Genomic DNA, 16,899 nt, shown 5'->3' on the forward strand with positions numbered 1-16,899 from the left:
CGGTGAAGTTATCCACAGGTAAACTCTCTTCTGTGTTACAATGCCTTCTCTTTGGAAAACATTGTATTTCAATCAACTGCTCTTTATCTTTGGGCAGAGTCTGTCTCCGAGAGCTCCCCTTGGTTCCTGAGGGGACTTCTGGGGACACCAACGTTGGGAACCACCGTGCTGCCTTTGTTCCCAGGCAGGATTTCAGCCCATCAATAGGACTGGCCCAGCTCCCACCTCTCTTTTTTTAATCTGCTTGAAGACTCCATAAAAACATAAAGGTAGGTGACATCTTCAGGCATTATTTACCCGTGAAGGCTAAGGCATGTCTTGCTTCTACGTGACAATCAGAATCCTGATGCCAGCATGTGACTCTGGGAGATGTGATTCTAGCCAGGGACTTATAAGCGTGTGCTATCACCTTGTTACTTTTTAGTACAAAGTCTTGCAATTATCTAGGATATATAGATACAGAATTTCAGTACAAATTTGTAATCAATTTTATTCACAGTAATATGTCAATAATCAAGCCGAAATCAAAGACCAGTAAAAATTTGACTTCAGACTGTTAATCTTAGGCATCTCCAGGCTCATTCAGAATAAATTAAAAACTATAACGATAAGTTAATGGAATAATATCGTAGCTTTTCAGAGGACACAGGCTCCCATTTTCCATGAAAACTGCTCTGCAGCCAGCTGCTTCTGCAGCTGACATTTGCTTATTGAGCCAAATCCATATCTCAGGGCAGACCAGAGGGAATGTGTCTATTCTGGTTCCTGAGAAACAAAGCAGACAAGGACTATTTCTAGTGGCCTTTCAGGTCCAGTGTGGGTGGCTGAGAACTTTGAATCAAAGTCCTCCCTTTCAAAACCGAACCCAGTGATATGAATTTTGAACAGGGCTCACAAAATAAAAGCCAGTAAAGGAGGAGACTGAGACAGTTTGTGATGAAACAAGCAGCTTCTCCACCTCTTGGAATGAGAATATTCTCTTCAAGAAATGGGAAAAACAATAAATAAGAAACAAACTCAGAAGAATGAATTTAAATATTAGAGGACGCTAAAATCTAGGAAAAATGTCCTGGCTGTTTTTTTTCAAAACATTTTGATAGACTTCTGATAATCTAGGAGGAAACACAAAAAAGCTGTCAGCTTGGGCCAACAAACAAAATAAAATGTGGCAGATGTGTGGAACACTCACCACTCTCTTTTTTCTTTACAAAGTTATACAGTAAAGTCAGGCCAGTGTATGTGACTATGTTATGGGGGAGGAGGGAAGGCGAGGAAGGAGGTTAAAGACTTTCAAAGCTGGACACTTAATTCTAGGTCTCTAAGTCTGTATTTCTTACACAAATTATTTTGAAAGGTGCTTATAAATCTCAGGACTTCCTCCCAAATCATTTGTTGAATTTGTCTTGAAATTATGTGATCCAATGTTCTTTATTCACTGAAGGGAAGCATCTAAAAACCATTTATTTTTTGAATGGCTTTATTTCTGAATCATTGCTTACCCTAAATAAGGTCTGAAAACAGTTTCTCCTGAACATTAGAGGAAGAAGGAGTAGAGGGTATGTTGTGTTTCTAAAAGGCAGTCTAATGATAAACAGTGATATCCATTTTCAATGCCAGAAGTGATATTGTGTTCCAGTTTTGAAACATTTTAAAAGTATATACAGTCTGCAAAGAAAGGGAAACTGGTAGGTATTTCATTTTTAGTCAAAGACTAACCATTCATAAATTGCTGAACAATGGAAACTTCATGCAGGGGTAACGCCTGGACTTAGAGTGAACCATCGCATTTCATAAACTTGTAGAGCTGGGCATAAAGTGCTACTATTGGGAGGCTGCATCACTGAGTATTTGCTCACTTAAACCCCAGGGTAGAGGAGAAATTTTCATGGAGCTTATAGTGATTTATAATGGGAAGCATAGGCTTTTTCATAGACATTGTTCTCCGTGACAGTGTAAAGAAAGAGAGCACTAAATCTCTCCTCATCATAACTAATGATTAAGTCAGCAGCTTTTTTGGCGAATACAGAATGCCCTTCTACAAAAACAAAGTATTCTATTGTGATGTATTACATTTAAAAAACCCATAAGCATCCCATAAGGCTATTGCAATATTTTTAACTAGATCTTCCCTCTTTGTCACCATATTGAAATAAATGGAATGTGTCAGACTGAGTAATGCTCTTTCAATAAGTTTTTAGGAGCTCACTTAGAAGTTGGGCAAAATATAAAGAAACGAGGAAAACTTTCTCAGGATCCTCTATGGCCTGAATGAAAGATCAGTCCATTAAGGAGAAAAGCTTATGCTGATGCTGACACTAATAAATGGGACAGGGAAGGATATTTCTGCTTAGTTTGGGCTACCTTGCTCCAAGTTTGCTGCCTCAAGTTGCCCTGTGAAATAAATCAGCCAGCTGAAGATGATTCATTACATTACAAAGTTCCCATCAATATAATGGGGAAATCGGTTTTGTGTGAGTGTTCAAATGTGAACCCACCCTCAACTAAGAGGAGTCAAAGGGCCGGCAGTCACTGAAAAATTAACTTCCCTGTGTCCACTGTTCAGACCTGCATTTGAACTATGGCACTAGGAATGCCTTTGCTTTCTGAGGGTATTTCTGTTATTCAGTCTGGTTACTGAAATTGTTTCAGCATCATACATTATTTGGAAGAAAATATCATTACTTTGTTAGGCTGTTCCTTCTCCAGGGCCTTCATTTCAGATGCTATCCTGGCCCTATTGAGGGCAGTGATAACGCTCCTACAGCCACCACCAGGACCAGGATTTTACTCTTTATTTTGACTCTTGAGGCAAGTTTTTAGAAGGTGGACCTTCAGAGTCAGATCTAGCCTTGGACTTGAAGTCTCTCTTGTAGGGAACATAAAAACATTCTCTTTTATAAATGCATTCCTTAAGATATTTTAGACATCAAAACAGAAAATACCTCCTCGGTGCTTCTCAGATGGAAAAATTTGCAGTAAAATGGCAATGGGAAAGAATTGTGATTAACTGTCCCTCAGTAATGGTCAGACTTTAGGACTCCATTGATCTCCATGTTGCAAGTGCTGTATTTTAATACCATCTGTCTTTCATGCTTTGGAAAAAAAAAGAGATTAATGAGAATCCATTTCCCAGAGATTCTTCTCTTGTAACACTGATCCTACAATGTGTTCTTGTATTAGATAGTTTTAACATTTCTGAAATATTTGCAAATCTTGCCTAGTAAGTCCTTTTTTACATTTTTGTAATATGGTCTTTCCTGAATATCACATCTGGAATCCCAGACGCAATTCACAAAAGTTATGCTTGGGTAAAGTTGGCCCTCCTCAGACTTCAGAATCCTTCATTTTCCCCCTTTTTATCCCTCCTTTGCCTCACAAAAGTCCTAGTCAAGAGTGGGATAGAAGGAAATCCCATTAGAGCCTAATAACGCTGCTTCTTTCCAGAGGGAGTCACTAGAAAGTAATTTATTTATTCAGCATGCAACTGGAGGTACTCGTTTGTCAAAGGCTTGTGCGTGCTGGTGCTACGGCCGTCGTTGTCCCAGGAATGAAGGACTGACGTTGTGACCCAAAAAGTCTATACCTACTGCCACGAGTCTGATTTTCACGACGCTGGTTGTTCTGTATTTACTCAAGCATCACATACAAGCCCACTGGACTCATAGATGGAATTTGTACAGTGCGTTTAAGGTATGAAAAGCCATAATTCTGCTGCTTTCCCATGTTAGCACCAGCAAGACGCTACAGATGAGGGTACTGCTATCAGCTGCATTCCTTCATCTCCTCAGCCATGGGCAGCTCTAATTTTCAGACATGCTTTGCTTTTTGCTTCCCCCCCGCCCTGCTTTTCTCTATTGTTATGTCTTTCCCATCGAGAGAATTCGCCCTCAAGTTCAGATCACACACACTTAGGAGACGCGGTGGAGAATCGGCTCTTTGTGAGCGTGTGAAGGATGCTTTCCTTGACCTGTCAGAGAACATATTTTACTTGATGAGAAAGAATTCTGGGCCAAATTCCTCCCTACTGTAAGCAGACTGATAGAAGTGGACTTATATTAGGGCTGAGCATGGCCTACTTTGGTCAGTGGAAGGTCTCCTCAGCAAATAACACTTACTGTTTACAATGTATTGGCTGCTTTTACTGCTCTTTTAAGTGATGGTGGATGTTTATACCAAACAATGCAAATAGGAAGTCATTTGTTTGTTAGGGCCTAATCCTGAGGTCCTTATTTGGTATTTACTGAAGTTAAATTCAGCCTTTACTCAGGCAAACTCCAGTTGAATTCACAAGGATTTTGCCACAGTAAGGACACGAAGGAAAGTGTGGGAGTTTGCTGCTTGGTTTTGGCCAAAGCACAAAGATACTTTACATTAAAAACACATACTGAAGAAAACAGCGGCGCACACAATTACTGCCTATATGCATGTGGCACTGTACGTGTGCACACGAACACAATTGCACACTAATCTAATCAATACATTCATTTCTTATTAGAACATAATTACACATCCCAGGAGGCTGGAACAGAAAAGTCCCATTAACCCCTCATGCCCTTTTCAGCTTTCCTCTGCCTTTCCATCTAACAGACCTCTGTGTCACTCCACTCATTAGCAGTTACTGTCTATGACATTGTTACATAAATAAGGATGTCGACCTGTCAGAATGGGTCACCCAATTCAAGGGTGATGATAAATATCTGTCCCTCTGAATTAGGCCAAAGACACCAGAGTACAGGACAGCTACTGTTGATTATTGGATAGTTAATGTATAGAGGACAAAAGGTGCTGAGGCCTGGTCACTTTTTGGATCATTAATATGGATTTAGGGCTATTGTTAAAAAAAAAAACCCACACGCACACAAGTATCTAGGTTAGCAAAGAACATGCATAACTTTCAATTTGGGATAGAACGTATGGATGGCGGGTAAATTCGTGATATTAAAGATGTGGCTTTTACGTGAAATTGATGGTGCTTTTAGATATGCAAACAAAATCCTTTGGTGTGAGGCTGAAAATGGTTTGTGCTCCTCCATGCTTACAAATGCAATGCAAGTAAAAGGCACAGTGAAAGCCTTTAAATAAGCAGAAACAACTCCAGGAAAGAGAATATGCAGTAAAGGAGTATTCAGTTCAGAAACAGCTAGAGAGCTGCTGCTGAGGCATATCACATGGTTTGCACCAAAAACCAACTGTTATTGCCAAGACTCTTTTCTGAAACTCTGCTTTATTTTCAAAACACCTTTTTCTACTTTGATGAACGGACTGGAGAGTATATGTAACCTCCATTCATTCATTTAGTGATTACTATCTTCTTGTGTTAGTGACAGATTATTTCTTGCATGTAGCACTTAAGTGTGATGCAACAGACTGATTTGATTTTAATGGCAGATAATGTAAAATTATCAAGGCAGTTTTGTAGACAGAGGCTCTTGCCATTCCAAATAAGAATGAATTAAGACCTTTTTCCAAAATCTCAATGCTGTAACTCACTGAAAATGTTAAGTGCTGGGCAGGAACATCCCTTAGGATTTATTTATCTTGAAGTCTAATCGCAGCACCCACAACTTTCCCTGAAGTCAATGTCCCACAGGATCAGACTGTTGTATCACTGTCTAGAATGTATTACAGCAGTTTGCTTTGCATGGAAGATCCAATGTGGAAGGGAGCTAAGTGCCCTGTAAAGAAATCAGTGTCAATACAGCAGATCTTTGCAAAGTCAGGTTTCTCAGTTAGTTTTACTCCACTCATCCCTGTGCATTGTTGCATCTTTTACAATCCTGCTGCTGAGTTACAAGAGATGTGGCTACAGCATTCTTCTAGAGCAAGGCTCTGCCAGACGATGATACCAATTCATTAGCGCAAGATAGCTGGAATTTGCTCCACGTTTCACTCTTCCTAATTTCCTCCACCCTCAGGGAGCAGCAGTTACAAAGAATATCCCTGTTTTCCTGGCACACTGACGTATGGAAAAGTTCTGCTAGTTATTGTAGTCGGGAATCTCAGTCTCACTGGTGGTGCCAGACAGCAATCTTTTGAGCACAGGAGGATCAACAAGTCAACTTGAGTTTGCTTAGACACCACGCCAGTCTTTAGTTGCTGATTGAGTAGAGACTGTGAGCTCTGGCTTGCTGGAGAACTTTCACGTCTTTATCCAGGTTCAGATATGCAGATCTGGACAAAGAAAATTCAGGCTGATCAGAAACAGGGATACCTACAGCTCCTGAATTTCCCTTGCTGGGGTAAGACTCTCCGCCAGCCCTTTAGAAAAGTGTTTTTGTGTTGATTCAGTGTTGGCAGCCAAGAAATCTGAGCAGATGCAGTTGTCCTTTGAGCTCAATGGGGTCTTCCTTTTTTTTGGGGCAGATAAATGTCTCGTTGAAAAGGTAAGAGGGAGGGAAGGCTCAGGAAGAAACAAGCCAAAATACTGTCTCATAAGAGAAACAAACAAAAAACCTGGACAAAATGTACAATCTGCTCTCTGGGTAAAGCACCTACCTGCATCTTCAGGTTCAAACTCTGGGGTGTAGAGCTGTGGTGTCCCCATCCCAGAGACCTTTGGATTTCAGTGGCAGAGGAAATTTAAGTTTTCAGGCCTTCTGTATAATAGTCTAATGTACCCCACGGTGTCTTCTGCAAATACGGCTAGAGCTTTGTAAGCAACATAATGATGCTTTCATGCCAGGAGTGTTTTTGAAGGTTGCCATGTTGGCTGACTGTTTCTAGCAAATCCTACATCTTAGCTTAAGGGACAAACTCTGAGCTTGTCTATGGTGGCAGATGATACCTGCACGAGAATGTCTAATGTATCCTGTACACGAATTGTATACCAGCAAAAGATAAAGAAAATATTTAGAAACACACTTCCCAAATCTGGTTGGGTTTTTTTTCCCATTCAAACTGCAGTCACACATACCATTTTATTTAACTGCACTGTATTCTACTGTTTTGTGATTATTATTGGTAAGATTCATCCTCCTCCATGAAATCAATTTTTAGAATTAATTTTCCAGAACAGATTTCTGTGGGCATGAATCTGCAGATGTGTTTCTGCTGGAATAGACAACATTTTCTCTGCAGACTGAAGCCTTTGGGGTCTGAAAGTCATACACACACACAAAAAAACCTCAAAAAAACTCAACCTTTTTGTATCATTATAGCAACTAAAATTTGGAAATGTTTTGAGCTGAGATTTCCTCAATGTATGTTCTCTAATATACATGGAAGATGATACTATAGGAAAGACAAGGTTATTGCACGGCTTGAAAGTGCACAGAGTAGTAAGGTTGCTCAAAGGCATAGACCTGCCAGTGTTCTGACCGATATCATCAGACATGCTCAGATATCATCACCTGTTTCACTATAATGACAGATTTTATAGTCTGTGGGCAATACATAAAAATCATCATTCAGAAAAAAAACATGCTAAATTAATGACATTCTTTCTTTGTATTTGGTTATTTCCTAAATATTTCACAGGACCAGCATGCCTGTATTAACTTGATGCCTATCAGAAACCAGGGGGAACCACATCAAAATGTAAGTTAAAAAATGAAAATATATTTCTTTCCTTTTTAAGGTTGATTGTAAAAAAACCCTTGTGCATACACACATGCTACATTTATAAAAATAATTCCTAACACCCTCTAAAAAAGTCTAATCATAATATCTCAAATATGTGGCCAATATATATAGGATTACTTAGCAGCAGTGAGTTAAGCATATTGCTGGCAAAGAACTCCGGGACACGATGATATAAATTCACAGAAACAGCGCTTGCTAATGCAGTAAATGACGGCAGCTGCTCTAACTGCTGAACTAAAAGGGAGCTCTATCCAAGAATAATGAATATTTCCCATTGCGTTTCAGAAGCGCATGCTTTGCACATGTGCACTTGGGTCATAACTCAGTCAACCTTATGTATCCCTCCGTTTACTGCGTGGTAACACGTAGATGAACTAGTTAAAGGTCCAAAGTTAATTGTGCACGTACCCACTGTGAGAATTCCTACAAGCCCTCAGTGCGGTCGTGGGCCATGTACCTCCCGTCAGTGCAGAGCCTCTGGTGATGCCGGGCTCACCACAACCCATGGCAGGCAATGGCAATCTGGAAACTGCCAGTCCAAGAAAGCCATTCGGCTTCTTATTGCAGCCCGTTAACAATCTGCCCGTTTGTGCCGGTGGTTTTTGTGCTGTGGCTACCTTTCTAACAGGAACTGGACTGAGATCACTGGCTTATTCCAGTCTAGCCACTGAAAGGCTGCCTGTTTATTAAAACCATGCTCCCTGTGAAATGCATCTTTGTCTATGAAATGGCACGGCCATTACATAATAAGTTTGTGATTTATGGTCGTCAGATAGTGTGTTTGCAGTAGGCAAAGCAGTAGGCCTTGAGGGATCAGGATTGGTTAGCCCAAGGCTGTTCATCTCCTGGTGCTTTCATGCTTGCTCTCACTTCGTTGAAACATAATAATTGATGGGACTTAGCTTCTTGAAGAGCCAACAGCACTATTTCTACCACTGGATGAGGCAAACCCAAACTAGCAGCTATAGCATAAAACTTATAAGAAGCATCTGAAGCACCTGGACATCTCTCAGGGTGATGTGGAGAGCTACCTGGGTTACCTCTATAGCTCGGCTGTTGGTAGTGGTCTAGTTGTGGTAGGATGGAGCACCATGAACGTTAATTTACCCAACCGAGGAGTGCTTGAGGCTGTGGTTTCACAAACATTCTTCTCTGTGGCAGTTTTGGCTCGGGCAGGTCACGCTGCCACCACCCAGGGCTGTTCGCGGCGGTCCCTACACTGGGGTCTTTGTTCTGTGCAGGGGGTGGCAGGAGCACGGGAGCGGGCAGCAGCGAGCATGGGCGGAGAAATGGAGAATGGAGAATGGAGAAATGTCTGTGTAACCACAACCCGAGGGGTGGGATGAATAAGCTTATGTGGAACTCTGTGACTAAATCATTCTAGAAAATAGGCCATAGGCTCTTTTGCAAATGTTATCCATTGCTAGGAGGGACTAGATGTCTTAAAGAAAGCAAAAGGCCACCTAGTCTACTCCTTTAAGTGTGTAGTGTTTTGTATAAAAGAAATCACCAGCACAGCTGCTGTGAACTTTCTCAGCAAGTAATTGATGGCCATAAAGATTACACTGCCCTCTCTAAAGTGGTCCCTGGTGTTAATCTAATCAGTGCCAAGTACAGTAGCTGGAGATCTGTGCCAAGAACATCCCTCTTCTTTTACCTGGGTTAAGCCTATTGCCTGCATGCAAAAGTAAAGCTTCATAAGTATAGAAGCTGAAGCAAAACATGAAAAAGTGGTTGTTTGCTACAGAGAGTTGGGAAAGAACTCTGTTGTGTCTGTTGTATCAGTTTATCTGAAAATGCTGGCGGTGAAGCGTTCCTAGTGTGTTTGATTGTGTGTTGTCAAAGGGTGTGTGCGATGTCTGAGAGCAGCAAATGAAGCTAAATTCCTGTGAGTAAATTATCCACCATGAATTACTCAACAGCTCCATAGCAGTCAAGTTACAGATATCAGTATACATTGGCATGCACGGTACCGGTGTGGTATCAGCTGATGTTGTTAAGGTGTGATGCAATAAATTGCCTAAATGACTCCGTGTACCATTACACGGTAAATATGCAAAACACCCTCTGAGTCCCACAGATGCACAAACAGCCCCATGCATTATGCCTGAAAAACATTTGTTTGCAAGTTTGCCCCTAAGTGATGTGACACAAAAACTTTGACTCTTCTACTAAATCCTGGAAATTAGGTATGGATAAAAACAAAGACCTCCAGCTTCCTACAATGTATTTGGCAAAGGCAGGTGACAAGCAGCTGATACTTATTTGCCTTTTTGCAACACTAAATCTGCTGTTCATCACAGTCCCTGAGACAAGAAGGTTGTTTGTCCGCCTGGCTGACCTAACCCCAGGAACGCAGCAGAAAGTGTGTCTTGGACAGGTATGGCCATGGTGGTTATCCTGGCTGGCCTTGAACAGGATCAGCAATGTCAGGAATTACTTCACAAACTCCTTTTTACCAAAAAAAAACCCCAAGCCAAACTGTTGACAGAGAGATTCCAAAGCCTTTGTAATGCCTGCGGCCAAGCGTGCCCCACGCTGTGATCTCATCAGATGTCATGTGCTAACTCGGTACTTCATGGAGGGCTTTTGTAGTCTGTATGGGAGGCAATGCATAAGTGGCATACTTGCCTCTGAATCTGGCTTAAACTCAGTATTAGTGGATGCTCTAAGCGCCAACTCCAGTAGCAGTCTTGCCATCAACCTCTTCTGTTGCTGAGGCTGTTTTTTCCATCATTTTTGCAAAAGCGCATGTGATAATGTAATTAATGACTGCGCTACTTGTGGTAGTGGAACCAGAAAAGTGCTGTGAGGTGGATCTCTCATCCAACCATACAGGACAGGTGTGCAGTCAGGAAACAGAGGGACATGGTGTTCCCTGTTTTTGGCTGGGGGTATGGGAAGTGTGAGCTGAAAGGGGCAAAGAGCATGAGAGAAGAAAGCAGGAGCAACAGGCACGTCCTGAAGCTGCGGTGAAGACAGAATGACTGATCCTCACTGTACAAAATGTGTGTGATAGGAGCAAAGCGCATCAGCGATTAGAAAATAAGCAAAAACAGAATCTGAGAAATTACCCTTTTCCAGGCTACAGAGCCAAGTTCAGATTCTTTCAGGAACTGATTCCATTGACGTCGATGAGAGGAGAAAATACCTGCTCACAGTGAAATGTGTGATTTCCATTGCTGAATTACAGCTTTATGCACTCAAACATATGGCCCATGTCCCCCTGACCCCACCAGGAACACGGTTGCACAGGTTCTGTCATAGCTGGCTTGTCCTGTGGGGTTGGCAGGGCTTCCAGATTTGGGATAGAAAATTTCTGCTCCCTGACCTCACCTTTTTGCAGCCTTTGTGGTACGTACAGAAATTATCTTTAATGTAGCAAAGAGCAGATTGGCCCTTTAGACTTTGGTTTGTCTGCATTAGTTTTCACGGATAAAGCATCACCTTTTGCCAGCAGGTAGGATGCACAGACCCGCAGAGCTTGTGCATTCATTGCTTACATGGGTTTGCATCCTATTGTATGAACGTGGCTAAACAGCAGCATTTTAGATTTAGCTTAACTGTCAGTAACATCTTTAACTCAAATCTTTTACAACAGAGTGAGGTGCAGCTCCACCCACTAGCACCATAGAAATTGTTGAAACAGAAGGCATAAATAGGTGAACAAGCTAAATAAGTGAAGAATTGTACTCAGTTGTTAAAACAATAGCATCGTTAATTCAAACTTGATTAATAGTTCGCTCTACTTTAATTTTCATAGACCTCGATCTGTACAGATTCATATATGCATGCACATGCATAAATTTATGTATATATGTGTGTGTAAGTATACATGTACACATGTGTGCCTTCCATATCTATATACATGTGTATGTTTACCTGGAACATGCATGAAAGCTCAGTGTGTTTTTAGAACGTTCTCTAAGATGTTTTGGAGTTCATATGTCATTATTGATGATTGATTGATATTACAGAAGTGCCTACACAACCTAACCAAAACAGGGGTCAGGTTTGTTAAGCAATCTTCAGATGGTTCCTGCTTTGATGCAAATGTTTTAGAAAGGAGGAGGAAAAAAAATATAAGAACGACAAAGCAGACTAGTGGTTTAACTGGAAATAAATTCTGGTGTCCTGACTAATACCTTTCGATTCTCCCTGGCTTCATGTGTTGCAGTGTGATGAATTATGGATCATCAGTGGAGTTTGAATGAATGAATGTTATCCCAGATTGCTCCGTCCTGCAGGACTCCAAGCACTTGATGGCAGCCTCCAAAAACTCCTCCTGCTCTGCTGGATTTCAGAGCCCTGATGCTGAATTTACTCTGCTCGTGCCGCGATCAGATCTGGCTCGGACCGTGCTTTGCCCTCAGAGCTCAGTCCAAGGTCCCTCTGAAGTTCCAAAGATGTGAGTTGTGTTTTATTCCCATTATTCCTCATTTTCAGATGCTTGTTCACATCCAGGTTCCGGAAGAGGTTTCAAGAGGAAGTGCCAGAATCTTATTAGGGAAGGATTGTTGTGCTTTTGCTCCCCGAGGAGGCCTGGCAAGGTTATAAAGACAGCAGCATGTTCCTGCAGAAGGCTGAGAGGTGGAGGAAGCAGACAAGATGGAAAAGTTCATAGGAAGAAGGAAAAGTGTAAAAGAGGTACAGTGCATGGGAACGTAAAGAGAAAGGAAATGACTGGTGAGGGAGAATGGGAGTCTTCTCTGGTTCACAGTGTTACAATATCACTGTCTGCATTTGTCACATCATTTAGCAGCGACCTGCAAATGATTATTTTTATTGCACTTATGCTTTTCATCACTTCTTGATGATTTACGATGAAAACTTGAAAGAGTTCGCAGCTTCATTTTTTTTTTTTAATATACTTGTTGTTGTTCTGTATCTCAAGCGTTTTGTATACGCAAAACTCTTGCCAGCACAGCTAAATCAGTTTATATTGATTTTGATATGTTAATGTACCGTCCTTCACCTACAGACACCCAAGTCCTCATCACCATCTGGGGGCCACACTTGGGTTGGTGCAGTCATTTTCAATAGCTCTAGTTTCTGTCCATAAGAAATGCTCAAACTGGTGAAGCTTTTGCTGGCAAACAGGTTTTCATAATGTGAGAAACATAAAGATGAGGGAAGGGGGAGAAAGTGGAATTTCACAGGCAATACTTGCATGTGCTAAATAAAAAATGCAGGGAGGATTTATTTCCCCACCTCAGTTCCCTTTGCAGTTCACCTTTAAAGGAAAATATATTTTTAATGCACATCTATTAAATGTGCTCATGTTCAGTTATGATTGTTGCTTAATGAACAGGATATTCATTTTGAGCATGTTGAGCTCACAGAAACAGCTGGAAAAATATTATAAACATTCATTATACACAAGAAAGGAGCATGTATGTGTATGTGTTTATGTGTATGTGCACATGTGTATTAAACACCACTCAGCACATCGTCTGGGAGGACAAGGACATGGATGACATACGTGCATGATGGATTTGAAAGAACAGAATAAGAGGTGAAAATAAATCCAAAGGTGAAAGAGAAACAGAATAGAAAATATGGAACAAACTCAGAGCAAGTTAAGCTAAAAACTGGCTGCATTCCATATTAGTTAATTCAGATTTCCAGATTAAGACAAACTAATCTTGTTATTTCTTTTTTTTTTTGTTCTTTCATTGAAAACAGATACAGCCCAGTTCAAGGAGATGTTTAAACATGTGCTTAACTTTAAGCGTATAAGTAATCCCAGTGAAGCTGTTTTCCTGAGTATTCAGAAAAACCACAGTTAATGAAGACATTCACTGTAGTTAAAAAGATCAACAAGTTCTAGGTTAGTGGAAAGAGGAAAATAACTATTACATTTGTATATATTTAAGTGTATCTGTGAAGAAGAGGAAGCTTGTAGAAATACATATGAGTGAGAAGCTTAAAACTGCCAAAGAATAATAAGGGAAACATAAGGAGAACAAGCAGATCTGTATCCACCAAATGACATAAATCATTTTTTAGTATATTAAAAAGAAAACTGGAACAATACTAGTCTTTCTCACCAGCTTAAGATAGTAGAACAGCAAGATAAAAGGGATAGGACTGGCTTTATTTCAGAAAAAATCCAGATCATATAATGAGTATAGTGATCATTGGTAAATGGTAAATTTACCATGGTAAATGGTAAATTTAATAAGTTTCCTTTCCAACAGGAGCTTATTAAACACAAACTAGTGAAAAAAAAGTGCAATGCATACAATAGATATCAACTGGGTATCAGCTTCCAGAAACATGAAGTGGCAAATGCCATCTGTGATTATATGAAAAGGAAACTGTCAAATAGGGATGTACAAGGTGTATTTTTCTGCATTTCCCTAGAACAATATAGTGAAGATTAAGGTGGATTCTGTATCGCTGCAAATTTTGAAGTTGGAGAATAGATGTTCTGAAATATGTGCTGTAGTATGAGTAAGAATCTGTTGAGGAAACCCTATAGAATACTTTATATAGGGAGGAGAAGTAAGGGATAATTGTACACACAATTATGTCTAACTTTCTGTTCTCAAAACCTGACTATGTGAAGTGGCTTCGTACTTAAATATGCTGAGCTTTTTATGTCCTAACATGTATTTTTAAACAAGTATGTTAAACATGTATTTCTTTATGCCTCACTTTGCAAAGCTGAGATCCAAACTGGGGCTTTTTGCTGCACCATCAGCAGCTCAGCTGTAAATTTTATCTTGGATGAGCCAAATGCCATCTCCTGTATGAATCTATAAAAGTAAACATTAAATAGTTAAACAGATCACCTTAGACCTGAACCAATGCAAGCTCAGTAATGAGAAACCACGTGGCAATGTGTATCATGGTGGAATAGATGCTGGGGTCTCATTTCTTTTGTTCCCTCTTTAGATGCAGCACTAATTGAATCTATGATTTCATTAAAAATCATGTACCAGAAAAACTAGTTGTCTATGAAGCACTTCCTGATGGCCCATGGAGAACTGATTAACAAACAGTATTTTTTACACATATATACCATATTATTTTATTGCCTCAATAGCTTCTTATTTTAAAGGAACTGTCCTTATTCTGACAACAGGTCAGTGGAAGGAGGTTTTGTTACAGTTCTTTTAGATCCTGATTAGCAGGATTCTTCCTGGAAATAAAAACTCCTTGAGCCCCAGAGATCACCATTTGTAATGAATAAACCTGCCATGCTCAAGCTTATGTGGAATGTTAAACCTGAGAACAATACTGGACTGGTCTTTACGTATTAGAGCAGGCAGCTACCAAGAGAAAATAATGTAATTGCTCTTTTTTTTTCTCAACTACACCATCACTTATTCGTGCTACTGATCATTATATGGAGATCTTTGATATTTCTTCACTTGCAAGCTTCGGTGAAGCTGAAGGTATTAACACTTGGTCAGACCTTCGGAAGATATTTTTCTCCTTTGTGTTAAAAGGGAGATGAGTGAGCCAAAGGCTGACGGTATCTTTATTATTTGGTCCTTCTCAAAATCTGATAATCTAAAGAGGGAATAATTAGTGTTTCTCAACTCCTTGTTCACTCCCTTGAATGAAACAGTATTGGTTTATATGCTGTTGAAATCTAAAAGTATTATATCAAGACATCAGAAAAATCGGCATCAGACTGTGTAGGCAGAGCTATATAAGATGGATGTTATTGGTTTAATTGCGTGAATTCAGGTTTCCAAATAGGCTTCTGTTATCTTCTGGAGAAAGGAGAAAGAAAAGCAGAAATACTGTTACAAGGAGATAAATTCAAAAGTGCAACAGGAGAGAAAATAAATATTATCATTTATTTAGTGGCATCTTCATCGATTATATGAATTTAGGTTCAGAAGAGAACCTCTATAAAATCAGAGCTGTTTCTTTGTATCTGCATGGTCAGACTGGCTCTAAATTGTGAGATAAATTAAATGGCTCCCAAAAAAGCTCACAGCAAGTCGATCCTTAATTTTTGTTCAGAACCTACTGTCTGTCAAACACTCACAGGAGTTAAAAAAACACAAGTAACCCAAAAATTCAGTGTAAGAATTACAGTTGGCTGTTTGAGCCTCTAATTGCCCAGTGTCCTTGGCAGGAACAAACACGGAGCCATATCATTTGATATCTTGAACCGTAACCTGCAATAACCCATACTCTTTAATCCTTCATATAGCTGTCGCTATGTCATCACAATCTATTTTAAAATGGTATTCTTTAGTACTAATCTCATTCCTAATCATTCATATTAATGTTAGCATTAGAGTGAATTAGGGCATTATTTGCCTAATATGTGCCATATGTGACACTTAAGTACTTGTAAGTAATTGCGTATCAGAGAAGATAGAATTAAATGTGAATGGCACATACAGTATGAAAAATGGAAGAGACCAATATTAAACTTTTAATAGAAATACCTTCAGCAAACTTTCCCACAGGCAACAGAACTCTGATATTTTTAGCTGGTTGAGGCCAATGTATGTTAAGAATAGCATTTGCTGCAGTGGGAAAATACACAATTTCTATTACGGGGCAGTCAGAATAACAACATACTGATGATACAGTGGTATAAAATATGTAATTATCTAGCATGCAAAAGAATAAATCACATAAACTGTTTACAGTAGGAATTGTGAAAGGACAATGACACATTGTTGTCTTCTTTCTGTAGGAAGGATAAAGTTTGGCTTATAAAATTGTAAAATCTAATTCATGGTGTTTATGTGATGCTTCCTGCAAGAAGACTGATAAGGTTTTTTTATTTCTAATAAATTAGGTTAGATATTGACTTGGTTAAAATGGCAGATAGAACTGGATAAAATTAGAAAGATGTTAGCTTGGATAACAACTTGTGTTTCTTCACATTGTACCATTAATCTAAAATTATGCAGAATAGTCCTTCTTTCCCATGCAGCTGCAGATAACCGCAATTTTGCTTCTAGAACTGCTACTGAATTGTAATTGATAGGGTGCAAAATTCATAACCACACCAGAAAAGAAGTCAGACTCTTTGGGAGCTATGCATGGGATGATTATTCTTATTACAGAACTACTAGTCCATCGTATTAATAATTATTAATAATGCAGACAACAAAGGGACTGTGTGTCCTCCTCTACCATCATATATAGAAATAGTTTTAATTGATAAGCCCCGTCTGTTCTGTGTGCTATTATTGTATCACTATAAGTTGTAAAAATAGGGTGAAATCAATATTTTTTATCTGTCCTCCTTGGTAGCAAAGAAAGACCTAAGCTTCAGGATTAGTGGGCAGATATGAGGAGGATTTCTTTCATTGTGATACAAATCTGTATTAATTG

The sequence above is a fragment of the Streptopelia decaocto genome, assembly GCF_964273445.1.
Source record: "Streptopelia decaocto genome assembly, chromosome: 7".
NCBI lineage: Eukaryota > Metazoa > Chordata > Aves > Columbiformes > Columbidae > Streptopelia > Streptopelia decaocto.